The sequence below is a fragment of the Nerophis ophidion genome, linkage group LG13 (assembly GCF_033978795.1).
Source record: "Nerophis ophidion isolate RoL-2023_Sa linkage group LG13, RoL_Noph_v1.0, whole genome shotgun sequence".
NCBI lineage: Eukaryota > Metazoa > Chordata > Actinopteri > Syngnathiformes > Syngnathidae > Nerophis > Nerophis ophidion.
The window spans coordinates 17,901,160-17,924,684 of NC_084623.1; the positions used below are offsets into that span (position 1 = coordinate 17,901,160).

Below are 23,525 nucleotides of genomic sequence, written 5' to 3' on the forward strand. Positions count from 1 at the left end.
AAATAATTTGAAAACCAAGTGATTGTGTCTTGACAGTCCAATAAGAAACAGCCAGTTTTCAAAAAAACGTGGTCTACACCGCAAAAACTGAAATCTAAGTAAGATTAGATATCTCAAATAAGGGTGATATTTGCTTATTTTCGGTCCGATAAGATAATTTTTCTCCCTAAGCAGATTTTATGTTAAGTGTTTTACTTCTTTTAAGGGTTTTGGTCCTAAATGATCTCAGTAAGATCTTTCAGCTTGCTGCTGAGATTTTATGACCTATATTGAGTAAAATATGCTTGAAACTAGAATACCAACTGTTGCAAAGCTGTGTCATCAACAGTCACAAGTATAAAACTACTTTTTTTTAAGTAATAATTTCTTACTTCAAGCATGAAAAAAAAATCATGTCAAGATAAAGGCATTAGCATTTACTTAATTTAAGAATATTTTTCAACATATTGAGCAAAAAGGCCCTTTTTTTCTACCAAGAAAAGTGCACCTGTTATTGGTGAGAATATACTTATTTTAAAGTTAATTGAGGTTGGCTAATTGTACTTGTTTTGGAACGTCTTGACAAGCCAAATTTTTTTGTTCTATTCTCAGATAATTTTGCTTATTTCTAATGAAATACATCTAATTTTTGTATTTTTTTTTCTTGTTTTTGAAAACTGACTTTTTGTAGTGTACTGTGTCAAACGCTTTGTACAGATCAATAAAAAGTGAGGCACAGTACTGTTTTTTTTGTTGTTGTTTTTTTTATCAAGCACTACAATTATGTCATCTACCACCTTCATTGTCTGATGTATGCAAATAATTTTATTTGAAGAGAGGAACTCTTTCAGCTGATCACAAGCAAAAGATTCCAGAATCTTTGATAAAACACATACATGTGATATTGGCCTTTAATTAGAAAGAACTGCAGGATCACCAACATATTTCCAAACTGATGAAATGTCCTTGATTTTAACTGACAGATTAAAAATGATTGAAAGTGGCTTTGCTATAAAATCAGCTGCCATCTTAAAAAATAAGGCTCAATCAAGTCAGGTCCGGGGGGACTTTCTGTGGTCTAATGTTTTTAGGGCTTTATGCACAAGTAAAAGGAGCACAATTTATAGGATCTCCAGAAAACATGGGTGAGTCTGCACAAGGATTCCCTAAAGTTGTCCCATTTGAGTCAAATAGAGAAAAATGCTGGTTAGAACAATTCAAGACTTCAGTTCGATCAAACACTGGCACTGATTCTTGAAGTACAAATGTGGGAAAAGTTGCTGTGTTTTTAGTCACAGGCAGAGATTTGATCACTTTCCAACATCTCTGGGGTTTGTTGAGATTCTTAGTGGTGACCAGGGGCGTCGCCAAACAGATTTCACTGGGGCACGTGCCCCACTGTTGATCTGCAGTGCCCCAGTAAAAATTTCACCAATAAAAAAAAACACTTCAGAGTTTTAAGTCTACATAACATAGACAACAGCGCACATACTACTTAGTATGGTAATTGATTGCTGCTGTATTCACTCCACGTAACAATGAGCACATGGCTACTTAATATGGTAATTTATTCACGTGTGGATCGAGACTTCGGTTGAGAGAGAGAGATAGAGAGAGAGAGAGAGAGAGAGAGAGAGAGGATGCGAATCCCTGCTGAGGCAGGTAACGTTAGCCAACAACAATTTGTTAATTATATTATTTTGATTTTGATTTGACTCAAACTGTAACTCCTAGATGGATATCAGAAAGTTATTCGCCCGCAGCAGGGAAGGAACAGCGAGAAAAGAGATATGTAAGTGAAGTGCTAGCTAGCTAGGCAACATCATTGTCTTAAATTCATGCTAAGTTAGCTAACGTTCTTCCTTTTATCAAGACAAACATATTCATTTGCTGTACGAGCCGTCGGGGGAATTTCCAATCAACATGAAACATCATGTTGGTTATTGTCTGCTGGTTCTGCATCAATGATGATTTGAAGTAAGCATGTGTGAGTTGAGTGCTTCTCAAATGGTTTATCTTCAGGAAGAATTTTTTTTTTCCATATCATCAAGTCGTGAGTCAAATTTTAAGTCATTCAAGTTTATTTCACAGAAAAATAGCACAGTAGACTTGTCTTGTTAATCGGTGTGACTTTGACTAAAATAATCTTGTTTTGTCACCAGAAAAATGGCTACAGCTAAAGCATCTGGTTTTGTTTCCAGAAAAAAATGGTAACATTTCTGTATTTGTTTTCAGAAAGATGACTGAAAATATCGGGTTTTGTTGCCCCATTTAGATTTATTTAAAATATATTTCCATGTCTGTCCTGAGTCCTCCTCCAACTTGTTAGTCGGTTTGCCTTTTGCTAAAATACTCACTAATAGTCACTAGAAAGATGGCTAAAAATATCTGGTTATGTTGCCACAATTTGATTTTTTTCTCCCTAAACGTTTTTTTTTTTTTCATGCACACATCTGACTGCGACTCACTGAAAATGACACACAATCCACTTTTATGTCACGACCCAGCAGTTGGGAACCACTGGTCAACTGTGTAACAGTTACTGTAATATTTCCATGTCTGTCCGGAGTGATTGACCACTTTGCAAAAATGAAAACGAGACGTTACAGTTTACTTCTCAGAAAATGATTCCCTGAACAGACACACAACAGTTGTTCATTTATTCTACTACTGTGGCTTTATTGTTTTGTGTATATTTTATAGTTTTGTGTATCTGAAATATGATTATCCACATTACCATAAATGGACATTAAATAATATAAAAGAACCCAGAGATGTAGGGGTGCTTTATTTTTTGTTTTACTTTTGTAGATGTTAAATTTGCAGATGATTACTGCAATATATATTTAAAAAAGATTCATTGCTCTTCCTTTTTGCTTTTACCATTAGCAGTTTAGAAGTCTGGAGTAAAAAAGTGCACAAGTAGGTCAAATGCATTAGTTAATTTCAGGTGGTTAATCAAAGATCCATACAACATAATCTGATATGATTTCATAGTTTAAAGCACTATTTATGTATTTTTTATGATAAATAAGTGCTAAAAATGTTTTTGCTTGCGCGTTTTGCACGCTCACATGAATTATTTGTGCCCCAGGTGTGCCCCAGTACAGTATTAGGTCTAGTGACGCCCCTGGTGGTGACCAACAAAAAAAATTCTGATTTGGCCATTTTGATAAACGAAGTGCATTGATTTTGAAGCTGTCTAAAATATGTCAAATCAGCGGCAGAGTTACATTGTCTTGCCTTATTCCATGCTTTATTATGCTCATGTGATATCTGCCAATTCTGGATGGGGTGGCCTGCAGACCTGCAGCGAAGCAGGGTGTGCCAGTACCGGCTTCGAGATCAGCGGCTGGTGCTTAGATGGCCCACCTGGGCGAGTTATTCTACAAACTTTGTAATCATCTGTCGCTTTGTTAAAGGCAGCAGCCGGGAAGGAGAATGGTTGGTTTTAGTGGAGCACAAGAGAGAACGAGAGCGAGAGACAGAGACGACAAGAACCTATGGCTGAAAAGCACTATAAGGTATGTTTATTGAAAAATAAAACATTCACAACCACGAACAAAGCTGTTCTGTCGATAATTGATGGTCCGAAGAAACCGGAGGCGCAAGACCTCAAAACAGGGTTTTTACACCACAAAAGCCCAAAATGAACGGATGTTCAAGCAGACTGCTGTGTTTGGGATTGTGCATTTACATGTAGCCACCCTTATAAACATAACCTTGCAAACAAACTATAGTACCAGTCCATGTTATTTCTGTAAAACTCTACAGCTTCATAGAAACCTACATTCCGGCTTCACTAATTCACTGTAAAAAACTGAACTTGTAGACACGAACTGTTTGTATAAGGAATAATATGCATGCTTGCCAAACAACATTATGTTCACTGAAACTTCTGCAAAGCCCTACACAAAATCACTTGCAATGCATTTTGTCCTCGCCTGGACTTCTTGAAAGACCAGATACAATGTGTGCAATGTGGGCTTCTCTGCCAAACTGCACCATTTTTCAAAGCCTCGAAACGTCATGTGAAGGCCACTCGCAGCCCCAAATGTGTAGCCTGTGTTGACAATCAGACGTTTAAAAGGGATCGAGAAGTCAGCGGTAAAGTATACTTTTTTGCCTGAACTTTTAAAAAGAATTGATATTCATGAACCAATGAAATGTAGATTTTGTTTGGGTTTTGGACCTACAACAAGCTTTACAGACCATTAAGGTCAGCTGATCTTAGCACAACTATTGAAAATGTTGCTTAAAGTAAAACTAAATATTGTGCATCTGCCTTCAGCTTCTGTCGTACCCTCAGGCTCTTGACATAAACACTCTGTGGTAATTTAAGGCCACAACTACTCGGTGGGTCCAACATGAACAGTCAGACGCTGACCATGGTCAAGTCCATTTAAATATGGATTGTTTATACCAGGGGTCTCCAACTCAATTTGCCTGGGGGCCACTAGATGCAGAGTCTGGGTGAGGCTGGGACGCAAGAAAAGATTTCTTAAAAAAACATTTTTTTCCCCATTCATCCATTTTTCTACCGCTTATTCCCTTTGGGGTCGCGGAGGGCGCTGGTGCCTATCTCAGCTACAAGTCTCTATTTTTATTTTCAAAACAAAATAAAATCAAAATATAAATGAAAAAATGAGATTTAAGAACTGTGAGGCAATGCAAATTAAATAATAAAAAAAAACAAATAATGGTTTGAATTGGTCCATGTTATCGGGGACTGTTATTACTGATGGACTGGTGTCGCGATGTGACTGCAGCCAGGCACGTTAAAAAAACCCCAGTCTCCATGGCAACGTCTCTGTTGCTTTCACTCATTTGCTGCTTTTCCACTAACGCAGGGGTAGGCAACCCAGAACGTTCAAAGAGCCATTTTGGACCCAAATAACACATTGCTGTCAAGTAGCATTCATATAAATCTTGCGGGCCGTACTAACATTAAACTTTCATATTAAGGTGGGGGCCCCTGGTTTATACTGTACTTTCAATACAGATTGACATTTGGATCTGTGGAAATTTTGATTGGATTAGCAATGCATACAAACAAACCCCAAACATAATAATAAAGACTGAAAGGGGGCCACAAACAACATTTCGTTAAAGGCCACACAAAGCCTGCGATGAGGTGGCGATTTGTCCAGGGTGCACCCCGCCTACCGCCCGATTGCAGCTGAGATAGGCTCCAGCGACCCCCCGCGGCCCCAAAAGGGACAAGCAGTAGAAAATGGATGGATGGATGGCCACAAATAGCCCAGGGATGGCATTGCAAACACTGCTTGGTTTTAGATAGAACTTCCAGGACATTACACACCATTCATTATTTAATGACAAAATGTAGTTTTGAGGGCAATGTTTTCTAATGTGCACAAGTTTATTTTACAAAACTTTGCCCATGTTAATGTAATAGTGTGATGTTCTTGCGCTATATTATGAACGAGACAGGGTGTTATGTTTTATTTTGAAGTATTGGTTTTATTTTGAAGAACCGGATGTCCGGTGCAGGAAGTGACTTTGCTGTTTTTTCGGATATTTACTTCCTCTTCTATGGGATTTTGGATGATGAGGTAATAGTTCTTCATTGCTCTGTGTTTCTTGTGTAAATCCATCCATCCATTTTCTACCGCGTATTCCCTTTTGGGGTCACGGGGGGCGCTGGCGCCTATCTCAGCTACAATCGGGCGGAAGGCGGGGTACACCCTGGACAAGTCGCCACCTCATATTATTTCTAAACTTTCATAATAATTTAAAAGTTAAAACATTAATGTGTTAGGTATAAGTGATGTGTTGTTTTAAGTATTTTTTATGCACAATTTTGTTAAGTAAGGATTAGAGCGTCGAAAGTTTGAAATGTTTGGTCATAATTACACAAGGTATTTACGCAGGTATCACTCCGCCAGAAAAGTAGAGACCTGTTTATGTGTTTCATGTTTCCAAAACAGGTATGTGGATTTGTGTATTATTATTATTTTTTTTGTGATAAAACGTTTTTGTTAATGTAATTTAAATTATCATTTTTGAATGAATGAATGTTGTTTATTTCCTCTTCTATCGGACTTTTGATGATGAGGTATCACTCCGCCAGAAAAGTAGAGACCTGTTTATGTGTTTCATGTTTCCAAAACAGTTGGTCAATAAATGATGAAACGACGGAATGGTGGAGTGTCTCCTACTTATAAAAAACTACACAACGCAGAATAAGACTCACTACATTTAAATTGATTGATTGTATAATAAAACAGCCAATGTAGAAAATAACATTGCTGAGCATCACGGGGCTGATTTCCTAATAGCTAAACAATAGGTGCATTTTTTTAAATAGTGTGTACTATTAGTGGGTGTGGTGCGTGCAATTTAGTAACACTGTGTGTGCAATTGTAGATGAGGATTTTGCAAATAGTATGCGGAACATCACCATGCAGAAATTCTTATTTACTGCGCACTCATGTTATCAATCTTCACCTGTGCATTTTGCTATGGTTCCAAACCTTTTAAAGCAGCCACGTGGTGCATTTACATTGCAACCATTTTTTATTGTTTATTTTTACCACCGAATGTGCGCTCATTGTTGAGAGACTGCACTTTCTCCACTAGAGAAGCAAAAAAAAAAAAAAAACGCAAACTTAAATAATTTGTTTTTCATATATCAAATATTTCAACATGATATATTATTTGCGGAAAAAAACAAACATCATCAAAAATATGTATATATATATACCAAAACGCATCAATTTAGTTTGTTTTAATCTGCCTCTTAAATCCTCGAGCACAATGTTTTTCAACCGTTTCTGACCCAAGGCACATTTTTTTCATTGAAAAAATCCAGAGGCACACAACCAGCAGAAATCATTGAAAAATTAAACTCAGCAGCCGATATTGACAGTTAAAAAGTTGTTCTCCCAATTGTTGGATATGACTTTAAACCATAACCAACCATGCATCACTATAGCTCTTGTCTCAAAGAAGGTGTACTGTCACGACCTGTCACATCACGCCGTGACTTATTTTGAGGTTTTTGCTGTTTTCCTGTGTGTCGTGTTTTAGTTCTTGGTTTGAGCTCCTATTTTGATGGTTTTTCCTGTTTTGTTGGTATTTTTTTGTAGCAATTTCATGTCTTCCTTGAACGATATTCCCCTCATTTGCTTTGTTTTTGCAATCAAGACTATTTAAGTTGTGCAAACGCTATCCTTCTCTGTGGGATTATTTTTGATTGTCATGTACGGATGTACTTTGTGGACGCCGTCTGCTCCATACGCTGTAAGTATTTGCTGTCGTCCGGCATTCTTTTTTTGTTTACTTTGCAGCCAGTTCAGTTTTTGTTTTTCTTCAATTACTTTTCTTAAGGGCACTCGCCTTTTGTTTATTTTTGGTTTAAGCGTTAAGATACCTTTTACCTGCACGCTGCCTCCCACTGCCGTCTGCATATTGTGATCACGACAAACTGTGTTCCCGACATCTAAAAAGCAATTAGCTACCTGCTGCCACCTACTGATATGGAAGAGTTTTACACACTTACTCTACCAAGCTCTAGACATCACCAACACTCAACTATGGCACATCGTTTGCGGATTATAATTACTGGTGTGTATTTTTTTTTTTCAACTCATTACATAATCTCCCATGGCACACCAGACTGTATCTCACAGCACACTAGTGGTTGAAAAACACTGCTCTAGCAGCTATAAAGTGATGTTGCTGAATATGCAATATGTTTAATCATTTTTATGTCTGACTATCCAAAAGGTTGACACACACATGTAAGACTGAGGATTCTCGTCCGTCCGTCATTTGTCTGTGGAGCAGGAGCAATGGTCCTGCAGCCGTATGTAGAACAGTGCCCGTTTCTATCCATCCATTTTCTACAGCTTATTCCCTTTTGGGGTCGCAGGGGGGGCGCTGATGCCTATCTCAGCTACAATCGGGCGGAAGTCACCAGGTGGGCCAACCCAGACAGACAGAAAACATCCACACCCACATTCACACACCAGGGCCAATTTAGTGTTGCCAATCAACCAGTCCCCAGGTGCATGTCTTTGGAAGTGGGAGGAAGCCGGAGTACCCGGAGGGAACCCACGCATTCACGGGGAGAACATGCAAACTCCACACAGAAAGATCCCGAGCCTGGGATTGAACCCAGGACTGCAGGACTTTAGTATTGTGAGGCAGATGCACTAATCCCTCTGCCACCGTGAAGCCCTATATATATATATATATATATATATATATATATATATATATATATATATATATATATATATGATAAATCATAGTGTTAAATTGTATGCCCCTGGTTGTCTGTGTCGTCTACTCCTCCCGTCAAAAGTATGTTGTTTCAACGTTGTATTTGTGTTGTAGAATATTGGTTGGAAAATTACCAAAATTCAATGGTTAAATCAACTTCAGAACCCAACATTTATTGAACGTCCTCAAAAAGCATGTTGTTTCAATGTTAGGTTTGAGTTGCTCAACGTCAGAACCTAATTCAACAAGTTCTCATCTCTGTTTTTTATGTCTTGCGCCTGCTGGGATCTGTGTATGTAAACTATGCAGGCTTGAAGCTGACGCTTGTACCATTTTAGCTATAAATTAGAAATATATAATATATAACTAGAAATATCAGAGTGCTGGTTAAGGCATCTTGCAACAATAGAGGTGCCCACTGTGGAGATGGAATAAGAGAGTTCCCTGAGGGGACACTCGGTCGATTGGAAAACACATCACCTACTCGGTAAAGCATCTCACAGTTTGACGGACCCAAGCAGCAGTGAATATTTGTTTTACATTCATGAGGTGGGACTCACTAGCTGCTGTTATTGATAACATGATGCGAAGAATCACAACATGGACAACTGAGACACATGATGCGCATCACTTAAACAGCAACAAAACAAAAACAACTTGTGAAATTTCAAAATATCCAGAACAGAGGGTAAATTATTTACTGCGATTTGTGGGCCAAATTGAAATTTTCCAGCTGAGCCAGTATAGAGCTAACATGAACAATACATGCTAGCTGAACAAAAATAGAGTGAGTACATTAATCTACAAGTATTGTGCGATATGAGGCAACTCTCGGCTTTTTGTCATGCTTTAAATTGCGAGCATGATTTAAGTTAGCAGCCTCCAAGCCGCTAGATGGCCCAGCTAATGTCACAGTGAACACCGGAAGATCCGCCCCAAAACATCCAAACTTACTTGCTAGCATTACCTAGAGATTGCAATACCTTAGCAGAGTCTGGTGACTCGGGGGCTCTAATGCACTGCTCCACCAAAAACAGCACATTGCCTAATAAGCGTCCCCTATTTTCTACCACAACACTGATTGTGGGAGATAGCATAACTACAGATATTCACTTTATAACACCATTACTTGCTATTTCAGCCGTCCCGCTTTGGTAACTTGGCTCATTGTATATGTTGGATCTAATGAGACCGGAACACAGTAATCTGTCCTTTCCGGTCTGCTGGAAGAGGTAAATGCTTTACATTTGTTACAACCTGGGTACATTCCAATGCGTATTCGTGCGCTGTGCTGAGTGCACCTGTGCGCGCCACTCCTGCTGCAGCCAGCACCTGCAAGCAATCAGCAAACTGCACACCTGTCGCTGATTAGCTCCCTGCGCTTGTTAAGCCAGGGCAAACCTGCGTTCCGGGCCAGAACATAGTTTCATATTTCGTAAAGTAAGCCAACTCGTGTCAAGCTCTATGCTCTCGCTCTCTGTTTTCTCCTCCTCTGTATATAATTTGCCTCGTGTTCCCGTGTCGTTCCAGCGGCATTCCTCCGTTCACTACGACGAGCAGTGTGTCCCGTCTCCCCGTATTCCCGCTGGTTCCCCTGACTGCCTCTTTGGATCGCGACTTCCCGCCTGGACACAGACTTTTGACGCCTCGCTCTTGCCCCAGACTTCCTGCCTGTTTCTGGGTCTCCGAGCTTGCCTTGCCCCCTTGGACTTCCGCCTTTCGCGTAACACTCATCAGATAATCGCCACACATAGTCACACACATTCACATTTTGGATTAGTCTCACACTCCATACTATTGTAAATATTAAATAATAGAGCTAAAACTATGTCCCTGCATTCTGTGCCGTCTTCTTCCCTCTGTACCGTAACATCATTATTGTTACTGCATTACATAACTTTAAAAAACTACAGCACTGTAGTTTTTTGTATGACTATTGTAATATTTTTGAAATATTTTTTTTCATTTAAAAGTTGGTCTTTTTTAAAGGCACGTTAATATTGTGTCGTTTTGGGAGGGCCAATCATGGATTAAACTAAGTATAATTAATTTCATTGGGACATTTGATATAAGATAGGAGTGTTTGGAGTTATGAGTTATGGAATTAAGTGGAAATGGAAGCAATTCAAAAGGACAGAGGGTTCTGATGATAACAACTGACACCAGATAATGGCAACCATTGGTCTTTGGGATGTTAATGGGTTTAGAATAAAACAATCAATTATCAAATATAATTACAAAGTTTTGAAAAGAGTTTAGGATGGTTAGAGTGTCAGGATAACATCTTGATCGAAACATCTCTGGGGAGTTGTTCATGTTTTTCCAGGTTCTCCGGCTCCATCCCACATCCCAAAACTATGCGTGTTAGGTGACTGAAGATTCCAATTTGTCCATAGTTGTGAATTTGAGTGTGAATGAATGTTTGTACACACGTGTCATGACATGACAGTTAGTACCTTGTTAGCTGTTGTCCTGTGTTCTGCATCATTTCCTGTCTTTATTATGATTCTAATTCCTGTTCGACTCTTTGTTTTGCTGCGTCTTTACTTTCTGTTTAGTTACATGCTACATGCCTTGCATCAGCATTTTGTTTCTGTCCTTGTTTGCCCTCCAAAATTAATTACAATTTTTGACATGCACGCCGCCTTCTGTCTCAACATTCTGAGGTCACGCCATCAGCCGTCATGTGCCACCAAGGCAACATGTGCCCTATGATTGGATGGCAACTGCTTCTACGTGTACTTAAATTCATCTGGGATGGCCACGACTCACCCAGGGTTTCTACAGGCTTTAGCCCACTAATGTAAGGCTTTAATATATGGCATTTTTAATGCCAGTTAAAACAATATAATGCCCACGAGTGTGTGTGTGTGTGTGTGTGTGTGTGTGTATATATATATATATATATATATATATATATATATACATATATATATATACTGTGGAGAGGCGCAGCCGGCAAACGAGCAGCAAGATGATGGCAAGGAGGCGGAGAATGCGGCCGAGCGGAGAAGCGGGGTGTGCCGGGAGCGACGCCACAATTGAGTTCAGGTGCGTGGATCGCGCACCTACAGACAATCAATAAATCTCCTCTGGCTGTATAAAAGGGCATCAGCAGAGGAGGGTGATGCTGAAGGAGGTGGCTGGAGAGCAGAAGCAACAGGAAGCAAGACACGACAGACGGAGACGCGGCCGACTAAAGCGCGGACCGGAGAGCAAGGGACGAGGAGCGAGACACGGAGAGCGAGCAGCGACGGCGCAAAAGACATCATTTATTGCAAAATAAACGTGAGTCAAACCTGCTGATCGAGAATGTCCTTTCTGGGTGGTCCACTGAACCCGCACGACAGCTTAAGTCTGTCACATATACATAAATATATATATATAATATATATATATATATATATATATATACACATATGTATATATATGTATATATGTATATATATATATACATATATATGTATATACATATATATGTATATACGTATATATGTATATATATATATATATATATATATATATATATATATATATATATATATATATATATATATATATATATATATATATATATATATGTATATATATATATATATATATATATATATTTTTTTTTTTATATGGTCACTTGGACAGTGACCATTTATATACATGGGGTATAGTGTATAAAAACATAATTCTATTTTGTTAATTAGTCATGCCAGCCAAGTTAAGGATCAAGCAGAAACTGCTCAATCATCCACCAGTGAAGATGTACATTGCACTTAAGAGAGATAGCAGAGACCTAGCTTAATCTGCACATGTCAGGTCAGGGGAGAAAACGTATGCCCTCCGAACCCAGATAAAAAAAAAAAAAGCAGCATCAGCAAGGAACACTGTTCCCTAAACAGTTGCACGTCCACATAGCAGCCAAAGGATCGCTTTCTCGGATTACCGGAGTTGCCGATGCTGCATTTCAGTGAACGTCAACTGGCGCCCCGTGGGCCACTTACAGCCCACCAGAACTTTCTCTCCAGCTCCTAAAATAAAATGGCTGAATTCAGGATAGAGTACTGAGTTACAAATAGGTTAGATGTGAAAAACTAAAACATTGTTCAGGTCTTTGAACACAGTAACAATAAAAACACAATTAATCCGAAATCGTTCTATATTTGTGTGTGCGTGCGTGTGTGTGTATATATTTATATATATATACATATATATATATGTATATATATATGTATATATATATATATATACATATTTATATATATATATATATATATATATATATATATATATATATATATATATATATATATATATATATATATATATATATATATATACATATATATATAGGGCTTCACGGTGGAAGAGGGGTTAGTGCGTCTGCCTCACAATACGAAGGTCCTGCAGTCTTGGGTTCAAGACTGCATCAATCTGGATCTTTCTGTGTGGAGTTCGCATGTTCTCCCCGTGAATGCGTGGGTTCCCTCCGGGTACTCCAGCTTCCTCCCACTTCCAAAGACATGCACCTGGGGATAGGTTGAGTGGCAACACTAAATTGGCCCTAGTGTGTGAATGTGAGTGTGAATGTTGTCCGTCTATCTGTGTTGGCCCTGCGATGAAGTGGCGACTTGTCCAGGGTGTACGCCCGATTGTAGCTGAGATAGACGCCAGCGCCCTCCGCGACCCCAAAGGGAATAAGCGGTAGAAGATGGATATATATATATATATATATATATATATATATATATTTATGCAAATATTTGTCTATATATGAATACATCTATATATGTAAAACATATGTGTGTATATGTATATATATATATATATATATATATATATATATATATATATATATATATATATATATATATATATATATATATATATATATATATATATACAGTCAGGCATTCCCCTAACAGTTTGTCTATGTTTTAGTTTTTTCCTCTGCATTTGTCTGTTTCCTCTGTGTTTAGTATTTCCTGTCCTTAGTTCCTGTCTAGTGCTCTTATTTTGTCAGCTTCCTGTCTTGTTCCCTGAGTGCTGTGTTCCTCCGCAGCTGCGGCTGATTGGCACCTGGCCACACCCGTTGCCAATCAGCCCGCTCCTATTTGTACCTGCTTTGTGTTGTGTCAGTTGCTGGATCATTGTATTGTCATTTGTATTGTCGTTGCCACATGTCGCTCTTGTCGTGTCGTTTTGTTACATCTACTACCTGTCGTGCTACATTTGGTCCTGGTCGTCGTAGCGGTAAGCTGTTTCTGTTAGCATTAGCCATTTCCAGTTTTTCCTGTTTGCTACCCTCTAGATTCCACGCTACGTCATTTTTTGTTTCTTGCTAGCTTCTATGCGAAAGACCCTTAGTTTGTTATTCCGCCCATGTGCGCGCTTTTTATTTGTACCCTTTGTTTGTTTTAGTTCTAGTATTTTAAATTGAAACCATGTTTTCCCATTCAATGCCTGCCTCCTTCCCTGCATCCTGGCGTTCGACGTCACATAACTGTGACATATATATTTATATATATCCATACATACATACATATATATATATATATATATATATGTATGTATATACACACACACACACATATGTTTTACATACATACATTTATTCATATATAGACAAATATTGCCGCTTACGTGGAGTTATTTCTCCAGATTCTCTGAACCTTTTGATGATATTATGTATCGTATAAGTTGAAATCCCTAAATTTCTTGCAATTGCACTTTGAGAAACATTCTTAACCTGTTTGACGATTTGCTCACCCAGTTGTGGACAAAGGGGTGTACCTCGCCCCCATCCTTTCTTGTGAAAGACTGAGCATTTTTTGGGAAGCTGTTTTTATTCCCAATCATTGCACCCACCTGTTCCCAATTAGCCTGCAGTGCATTCAATTGAATATGGGTTGAAAAGGATTTGCAAATCATTGTATTCCGTTTATATTTACATTTAACACAATTTCCCAACTCATATGGAAACGGGGTTTGTATAACTCAACCAAACTCTATGTGCTGCAGTATATTACAAGTAATTAACTAATTTGAAACGCAATTCATGGAGAATATTGTACACATAAAGAATGGCCATGCTTTAAATGAACCCTCGTAAAACATATTGAGTTGCCGAGGCAATTTCTTTCATTTCCAGCAACATAATACAGACATTTATTCTCCTATTCATAAATTTCTGAGAATATGTTTTTGATTAAATATGTCATGTTGAAGGACTGCCGCTTAAGAGGCCTCTGACAGTTTACCTTTGTGTCCATGCTGAGGACGTAAATCCTACGTACATATTTTGTAAATACGTGAAACCAATGAGCAACTAATTTTCTATGAAGCGTGACAACGAAGCTACAGTGTGTTCTAAGGAGCAAGGACTTGCTGAATATCCACACAGTATGAGCAAGCCTGCAATTGAGAAAAAAGATGACATAGAGGCTGACTTCCAAACAAAGTAACGAGCTAAAGCTGACTGAAAAAAAATAATGTCTTAGTTTCAGCAGCCGTCGCAACGTGACATCCAAAATGGCATGTTCAAAGCCGGCCACTAGAAGAACATCCCGCTGTGAACAAACTCAATTCCAAAAGGAAGGAACTGACAAATGAGTGATCAGCGGCCCCCAAACCACAAAGAGAATTCCAAACACTGGCAGCTTTTACACATACAGTCAGAGGAAACAAGCTAAGACCTTATCGCCAGCCTTCCTCGAAAAGTCTATAATCAGTTGTTTTTGTCTTATCGTTTCAACAGAAAAACATCACGCGTGTCAATGTGTTGGCGTTCACATTTTTTTTTTTTTTTTTGCAACATCTACAAGAAAACAGTGTTGGTGTTTTTTTCATTTTAAATGCACGATCGACCACACAAACCCTTTGAATTATTTCATGTCAGTAATGCAAACAGAGTTGTTATTGGATGCAAAAAAAAATAAAAAATAAAAGGCAGGCGACATAACTCCACATGAGATGGGGAAAAAAAAAAATCGACAATATTGTTCAGTTTCCATTTTCGGTAGGGTATTCTAGAAAGAAGTCAAAAGAAAACTCCGAGATTAGGAAATTCAGGCTTTTCCGTTTCCGTGTTAAGTCAAATGTCAAATTTAAATCAGTTACCATGGTAACTTAGGTTGTGAAGCTAATCTGCTCACTGGCAGGTTTTCTTGGACTAACCCTGAGGTTTTCCATCAATCAATCGCCATTTATTTGTTCAGCCCTTAACCCAAAATGTTTCGAAGGGCTTCACAAATCAATACGAAATTTCTCCTCACTCCTGATTAACGTGAAGAAAACTGTCAAACACCATGTGTCTGATCATTTCTAACCAGTAGATGTTAAAACAAAACTAATTATTGAAGATTTTTTTAAATTTTGAGGCCAAGTTAGTTAAATAGACTATCATTATGCTAAGAAACAAAACATCTTGTCAATTGAAAAAATAATAATCTTAATTTGAGATAATTATTATTAATTGGTTTCGTTGAGATTAAAATAATATTTAACAAAGAGAAACATACATTATTTTTCTATGATAGTAAACATAACAAAACATTGTATATTTTAGTATATACATACATTTTTTTTAACCTTGATTTCAGATATTTAATCTGCTTCAATCATAACTTAAAAAACTTCAAAACAATATTTTTTAAACTTTTTTTTTTATTATTGTAAATATAATACATCTAAATTACTTTACAAGTAACATAATCACCAACACGTGCATATTTTTTTTCTCATTTCAATAAACATATTTGACATTTTAGTACATAATATTCGGGATAAGAATATTGGTCGAATAGAAAAAAATATATAGCTCCTCAACGATACTTACTTTGCATTTGCAGTTACGTTCAAAGTCAAATATAATTAAAACAAATATTGGATTATTTTTAACTGCTTCCATTTGCAATTTTCAACAATGCGATTGCATCTAAATTATTTTTATTTATTTTTGACACAACATACTAGTCCTCAACTTTTTAGTACATTCAAATTAAGGCTTTGACTCAGTCAGTAATTGTCCGTCACGTCAGTTCAATATTTTACTGTGTTACTTTTCTTTTGAAAAACGTGTTCGTACTCAGCAAACACGCATTAACACTTACTTCCAGCTGGGTAAGGAAATACAGCTTTTTTGTCGCCTGGTACTATGGTGAGTCATACAATCAGCTCTCCATTGATCATGGCTTTTTTATTGTGGTTTTAACTCTGAGTCAACATACTAATTATTCATTTAAGTCAGACCTGCTGTTTTGAAATCCTGAAATCTGACACCCAGTTTCCCATTTTAGGGTAAATCAGATCGAATTTGAGGTTTTGACTCAAAGTTTGTTGAACCTTGTTGAGCCTGGTCAAATACTGCGGTTAGTTACGTGGCTGATTGTTGCATGACAGAACACACACCATAGGGCAGTGATTCTCAAACTGTGCTACTCCATTTAGTGCAGACCTGGGCAAACTAATGCCCGAGGGCCGCATGTGGCCCGTTGAGCTTTTCAGTTCGGCCCGCCGGACATTCCCAAATAATTGTTTTAAATGTTTAAGATGGAAAGTGTAGCTGCCATTAAGATGTGTTTTATAATGACCGTAAGTCTTCAACTATACTAAGTCTTTCAATGCTTGGAATCTGCATGATATACTATTTACTATGGTCATCTAATTAGTTGCTATGGTCCTCTAATTAGTTACTATGGTCATCTAATTACTTACTATGGTCACTAGGAGATAAATCAGATTGTAGGTGTTTAGTTTTTTTTTTTTACTATGTTTGTTGCATTTTGGTTGCGTTTCGGTTGATTGTAAAATATGTTGTCAATATTCAGTGTTTTATCATTAATAGTTAATATTGTAAATCCCACATTCTTTATTTTCGTGTACATTCTGGGTGTCTCATTCAGTAAAAAAAAAAATCAATTCCATTCCCTTTTTTTAAGGCGATCTGTCATAACGTTTTTAGCTTTCAATCATTATTGTGAGGTTTTGTATTAGTGTTCCTAAAAATGGATACACCGGCCCCCAGACACACTTTTTTATCCACCCCGAGTAAAATACCGTATTTTTCGGAGTATAAGTAATAAAGAAGAAAAAAAACGCATATAAGTCGCACTGGAGTATAAGTCGCATTTTTGGGGGACATTTATTTGATAAAACCCAACAACAAGAATAGACATTTGAAAGGCAATTTAAAATAAATAAGAAATAGTGAACAACAGGCTGAATAAGTGTACGTTATATAACACATAAATAACTAACTGAGAAAGTGCCTGGTATGTTAACGTAACATATTATGGTAAGAGTCATTCAAATAACTATAACATATAGAACATGCTACACGTTCACGAAACAATCTGTCACTCCTAATCGATAAATCCCATGAAATCTTATACGTCTAGTCCAGGGGTGCCCATTACGTCGATCGCGAGCTACCAGTCGACCGCGGGGGGTGTGTCAGTCGATCTCGAGCCAGGCTTTAAAAAAAAATAGACCTAAAAATTAGTGATCATCAATCTTCACCAAGATGTCACTTAAATGACATTCACGGTACCGGAGGGTCTTGTGAGATGACGCTGGCTGCTGCAAGATCATTATTATTAAAATATGACCGAGAGGAAGGCGAGAAACACTTTTTATTTCAACAGACTCTCGCGCCGTACCTTCCGTCAAAACTCTAAAGGCCGACTGCAAATTTCCTATCTTCACAATAAAAGCCCTGCTTCATGCTGCCTGCGCTGACTAAATACAGAGTCTCGGAAAACTGGCGTGCACAAGCGATCCCTCAGAAAGCTGGCGTGCACATCACTTGTGCACGCCAGCTTTCCAAGACTCTTATTTTGTTAGCGCAGGCAGCATGAAGCAGGGCTTTTATTGTGAAGATAGGAAATGTGCAATCGGCCTTTAGAGTTTTGATGGAAGGGACGGCGCGAAAGTCTGTTGAAATAAAAAGTGTTTCTCGCCTTCCTCTCCGTCATTTTTTCATAATAATGAACTGGCAGCAGCCAGCGTCATCTCACAAGACCCTCGGGTGCCGTGAATGTCAATCTAGCAAGCTACGGAATTTGCCGCCAATGTTTTTCTTGTAAAGTGTATGGAAGCTGGATGAATTAGATGCCAAAAACCAACAACTTTCATGTGGTATTGTACAGAAAGGACAACTTTTTTTCTCCTCCGTTTGAAAATGTGGGCGTTATCATCATTACTGTCTGATTCCAATCAATGCAAGTCATCAGAATCAGGTAATACAACAACTTATATTCTTGTCTTCGTGAAAGAAAGACATATATATGTGTTACACATGCTTGTATTATCATTAAACACATTTAACTTGTTTACAAAAATTTCTCTTCCATGAATAAATAAATATAAATGATATATATAAATGAGGTAGATCCCCTCGAGTTGGTCAATTGAAAAGTAGCTCGCCTGCAGAAAAAGTGTGGGCACCCCTGGTCTAGTCTCTTACGTGAATGAGCTAAATAATATTATTTGATATTTTACGGTAATGTGTTAATTTCACACATAAGTCGCTCCTGAGTACAAGTCGCAGCCCTGGCCAAACTATATGAAAAATACTGCGATTTATAGTCTGAAAAATATGGTAATTGGCCAGGCCTGATTTAGTGGAATTACCTAATCAAATATTGTAGAGACGTGACTCGAGCCATTATCAAAGGTTTTTCAGCCTTTAATAGAATTAATTAGATACCGACTACTATAGGCCGCAGTCGACGCCAAAATAAACAAGACAGAGACAGAATCGTCTTACGCCGTCATTTCTATCACTCAACGCGCGTGGGAACCGAATGTTCTCCACATTCTCCACTTATGGTCGCACTTTCCCAGGCTGCCAGCCAATCAACACGCAGAACATATGCAAAGAAAGATGAACATTGGCAAAGAAAGCTGCGCGTTGACGACGACTTCAAGGCCGTGGGAAACCACAGCATCTGTTAAACATTGCATAAACTACATATGGAGTATAATGTAACATCGGATCGTTGCCATATAATTAAGATAAACAAAAAATAAAACATAAAACACTATCAGAAATATTAACATATCAACTGATGACAAGAAAATTAAATGAGGTAAAATTAAGGTAATGATTTTGTTCATTGTGTTATATTCCCTGATTCAAACACAGTGTTACTGTTCAAACTGCGTGCAATGTTACAGTGGCCAAAAATATAAAATACAATTTTCAGATAAAACCTCTGCCTTCTTTTCAATGAATACTTTGGCCTACTATGCTACACTATTTTAATGTTGGTCATCGGCTGGTAGAAATGCGCGGATAGGCAATTATATGATCCGCAACCGCATCACTAAAGTCGTCATCCACCCGAAACAACATTTTATCAGCACCGCAACCGCCTGCCACCCACCCGTTGTTATATATCTGGAGTCGGCGACCTTTATCACTAAAAGAGCTAATTCGACCCGTGTCAAAAAATAAAGAAGATAATGGGAGCACCAACGTTCTCGCGAATATCCGATGGTGCTCATTCAGATAACGGGAATAAGGGCGTGCTGTGAAGCCATTGCCTTTGACACCTTCAACAACATGTACGAACCGTTTGCCAGTCCAGCAACATGTTGTATGCAGCTTCCGCAGAAACACGTACAAGATTGAAAGGCAATACTGGGTGACACAGAGTACACTAATGGTTGTGATATAAAGTATTTTAACACTCTTACTAATATGCGCCACGCTGTGAAGCCACACCAAACAAGAATGACAAACATTTCGGGAGAACATCCTCACAGTAACACAACATAAACGCAACACAACAAATACCCAGAATCCCTTGCATCCATGACATTTCCTGAATATATTTTATATTTTACACCCCCGCGAACCCAACCCCGCCCACCTTACTGACGCACGGGTCGGTAAGGCAAAGGATTCATAACACGCCCTAATACTTAATAACTGGGTGACTGCCGGCAGAAATGCTTGAAAATGTTGACGTCAACTAATGTCTTTTTCGCTTTGTGACACGGGTCCAAAATGGCTCTTTGAACGGTAAAAGTTACCGATCTCTGAAACATGTATATCATATATTTCCAAATGGTTCAACCGCCACCCGCCCGAATCTATTTAATATCTATTTTTTCGTCATGTCACCCGCCCGACCCGCGGTTTATCCGCGGACTCCGCGGATGAGACCGCAAACCGCGCATCTCTATCGGTTGGGGACATCTCTACGCTGCTGACCCGTCTCCGCTCGGGATGGTTTCCTGCTGGCCCGACTATGGACTGGACTCTCACTATTATGTTAGATCCACTATGGACTGGACTTTCACAATATTATGCTAGACCCACTCAACATCCATTGCATCCGGTTTCCCCAAGACTGGAACTAAGGTGTGGATTTTTTTCTCGAGATGCGAAGCGACTGGATCGGACATGGCGTGGAGTTAATGACATTGTTTAGTTTTACCATTCAAAAGTACTACAAAAACAAAGGGTATAAACAAAAACTTGCACAAAGGCAGCTCTATGGACATAAAACACAACTTGCAAACTATGGCATGAATAAAGAAAACTTACTTGGAACGAGAAAAGAGCATGAAAAAGAGCAGCATGGATCATCAGCATGAATAACAAGGGTGTATAGAGGGTGATGTCGGCAGGCTGACTGCCTGGCAACTAACTGCAGGCTTAAATAGTGACGTGGTTATGGACAACAGGTTATGAGTTATCCCTTGCCCTTTTGTGGGCTCTGAACCGAGGATGTGGTTGTGGCTTGTGCAGGCCTTTGAAACACTTGTGATTTTGGGCTATATAAATAAACATTGATTGATTGATTTGTACTTGGAAAACCAAGTGTTTGCTAAAATGGTGATAATAGGTTAAGAACCACTGCAATAGGGTTCTATTGACTCGTGGACAAACATTATCTCGTTACTTGTTTAAGAAACTCAACTTAAACAACTTTTTCTGAAGCTCACAACTTGAACAGAAGACTCCACCTAAGCCTGTCAAAACACGCTGAAAGAAGATTTGGATATACGGCGCTATTAAAACCCAGGGTGAGCAAGTACTTAATGTGAACATAGAGTCACTGCCAACCACATCAAAATGATATATCATTGATCCTAAAATATATGCCGGTGGTATTATATAATGAAAGATTTATTCATCCAGTAATCTATAAAAGTGACTATAATGGTAATGGTCGCTCATGGACCTAATTCAAAACAGCAATTGCATATTTCATGCGACAAATGTTTAGAGGCTGCCTTTACTTTGATGTGAGCTACATGATGAGCATGTTAATAAGCCACGCACTAATTGATTCATGAGGATTCCGAAGTGTATCGTTAAAATTGTGTTCAGAGACTGACATTCTTCCTTGCGAACTTGGTCCTGTTGGTATCAGGTCAACGCCTACGTCAGTGCAAAGATGAGTGAGGAGAACTCCACAGTCATCGTATACTCCAGGATATTTTTTAGGACTGTTACCAAGTTTTGAGCAAATAAATGTCGTGCATTTGGGAATTAACATTTAAAATTATTCATGTATGACCTTCTGACATGACATTTGCATTTGTGTCACAATGTTGGTCTTTTTTGAGAGTTATTGTTATTTAAAGTGTGCCAGCAAGTCGTTTACTGTGACTACAATTTGCTGAGGCCGAGGCTTTCAGTTCATGTTAGCTATTTTTTTTAACCTTTAAAAGCACTTGCATCAAACTCAAGACCCAGTGGTCAGATCTGTTTACTGCAAGTCGCAGACGATGACGTCGCAAGTGTGGGGCCTCCTCACATTGTTTTTAATGGGAGCCTCCAACAAAAAGAGCTATTCGGACCGAGAAAACGACAAGTTCCCCATTAATTTAAGCGAGGATGAAAGATTCGTGTTTTTAGGGTATTGATAGCGACGGACAAGAAAAAAAAAAAAAATCAAGTAAAAAAAAAAAAACGCGATTGCATTGGGACGGATTCAGATGTTTTTAGACACATTTACTAGGATAATTCTGGCAAAAATCCCTTATTTTTCTATTGTGTTGCTAGTGTTTTAGTGCAGTGGTCCCCAACCACCGGGCCGTGGCCCGATTGGTACCGGGCCGCAGAATAATTTTTTATTCATTTTTATTAAAAAAAAAAAAAGTTTTTTTTTTTTTTTTTATCAAACCAACATAAAAAACACAATATACGCTTACAATTAGTGCACCAACCACAAAAACCTCCCTTTTTCATGACAAATTATTAAGCGTTGACCGGTCCGCGGATACAAAAAGGTTGGGGACCATTGTTTTAGTGAGTTTAATAGTACCTGATAGTTGGAAGGGTGTATACACGTGTGTGTTGACGCCAGTGTCTCAGGGAAGTCCACGGCAGCTGTACGGACGGCACAAGCTCAGCTGATCTCCGGTAAGTGGCGACTTTTTACCACCATTTTCTCACCGAAAACTGCTGGTTGACGTTTGGTCGGGATCCATGTTCGCTTGACCACTCTGATCCATAGTAAAGCTTCACCTCCGGGGATTTTAAACAAGGAATCACCGTGTGTTTGTGTGGCTAAAGGCTAAAGCTTCCCAACTCCATCGTTCTACTTTATAGTCTCCATTATCAATTGAACAAATCGCAAAAGATTCAGCAACACAGATGTCCAAAATACTGTGTAATTATGCGGTTAAAGCAGACGACTTTTAGCTGTGTGTGTGCGCAGCGCAAATATTTCCTAACAGTCCGTGACGTTTTCAACAGGACACTTCGCGGGAAATTTAAAATTGCAATTTAGTAAACTAAAAAGGCCGTATTGGCATGTGTTGCAATGTTAATATTTCATCATTGTTGTATAAACTATCAGACTGCGTGGTCGGTAGTAGTGGGTTTCAGTAGGCCTTTAAACTGGCCCTTTGAAGGCAGCCCTAATTGCGATGTGGCTCTCAATAAAACAAATGTGACACCCTTTTTTAAGGTGAACTCAAGCACTTTGGATGTGTTAAAACCATTTTTCCCTGTTTAATTTCTCAGATGTGGGCTTACTTATCCTGGCTCTGAAAGCTGTCTTTTGTTGGAGAGTGGACTGGTGCGGAAAAAGGCTTGCTAAAGTCAGGTCAGTGCTCGCCGCAACGCATTTAACAATTATAGTGACTGATATTCCAGGTTTGAACTGCTTCAAAATGTGGGCATTTTTTTTCATGTGGCTGACATGTTAGAACAGAGTATTCATGCATAGTTGCTCCGTTCTTTTTGCTCTGAAATGGTGGAACTGTCTGCATAAAAAGCTGAAATTCAAATTATAGTCTCGACAGCAGACGCATCACTAGCAGTCCACTAAATTGCGCTGCTC

General features: G+C 38.5%; 1 protein-coding gene across 6 annotated transcripts in view; it reads right to left on the minus strand.

The window, feature by feature from the left end:
• Nucleotides 1-23,525, minus strand: part of lrp1bb (low density lipoprotein receptor-related protein 1Bb) — a 993,888-nt gene that overhangs the window by 512,807 nt on the left and 457,556 nt on the right. The gene's annotated exons all lie outside the window — the stretch shown is intronic.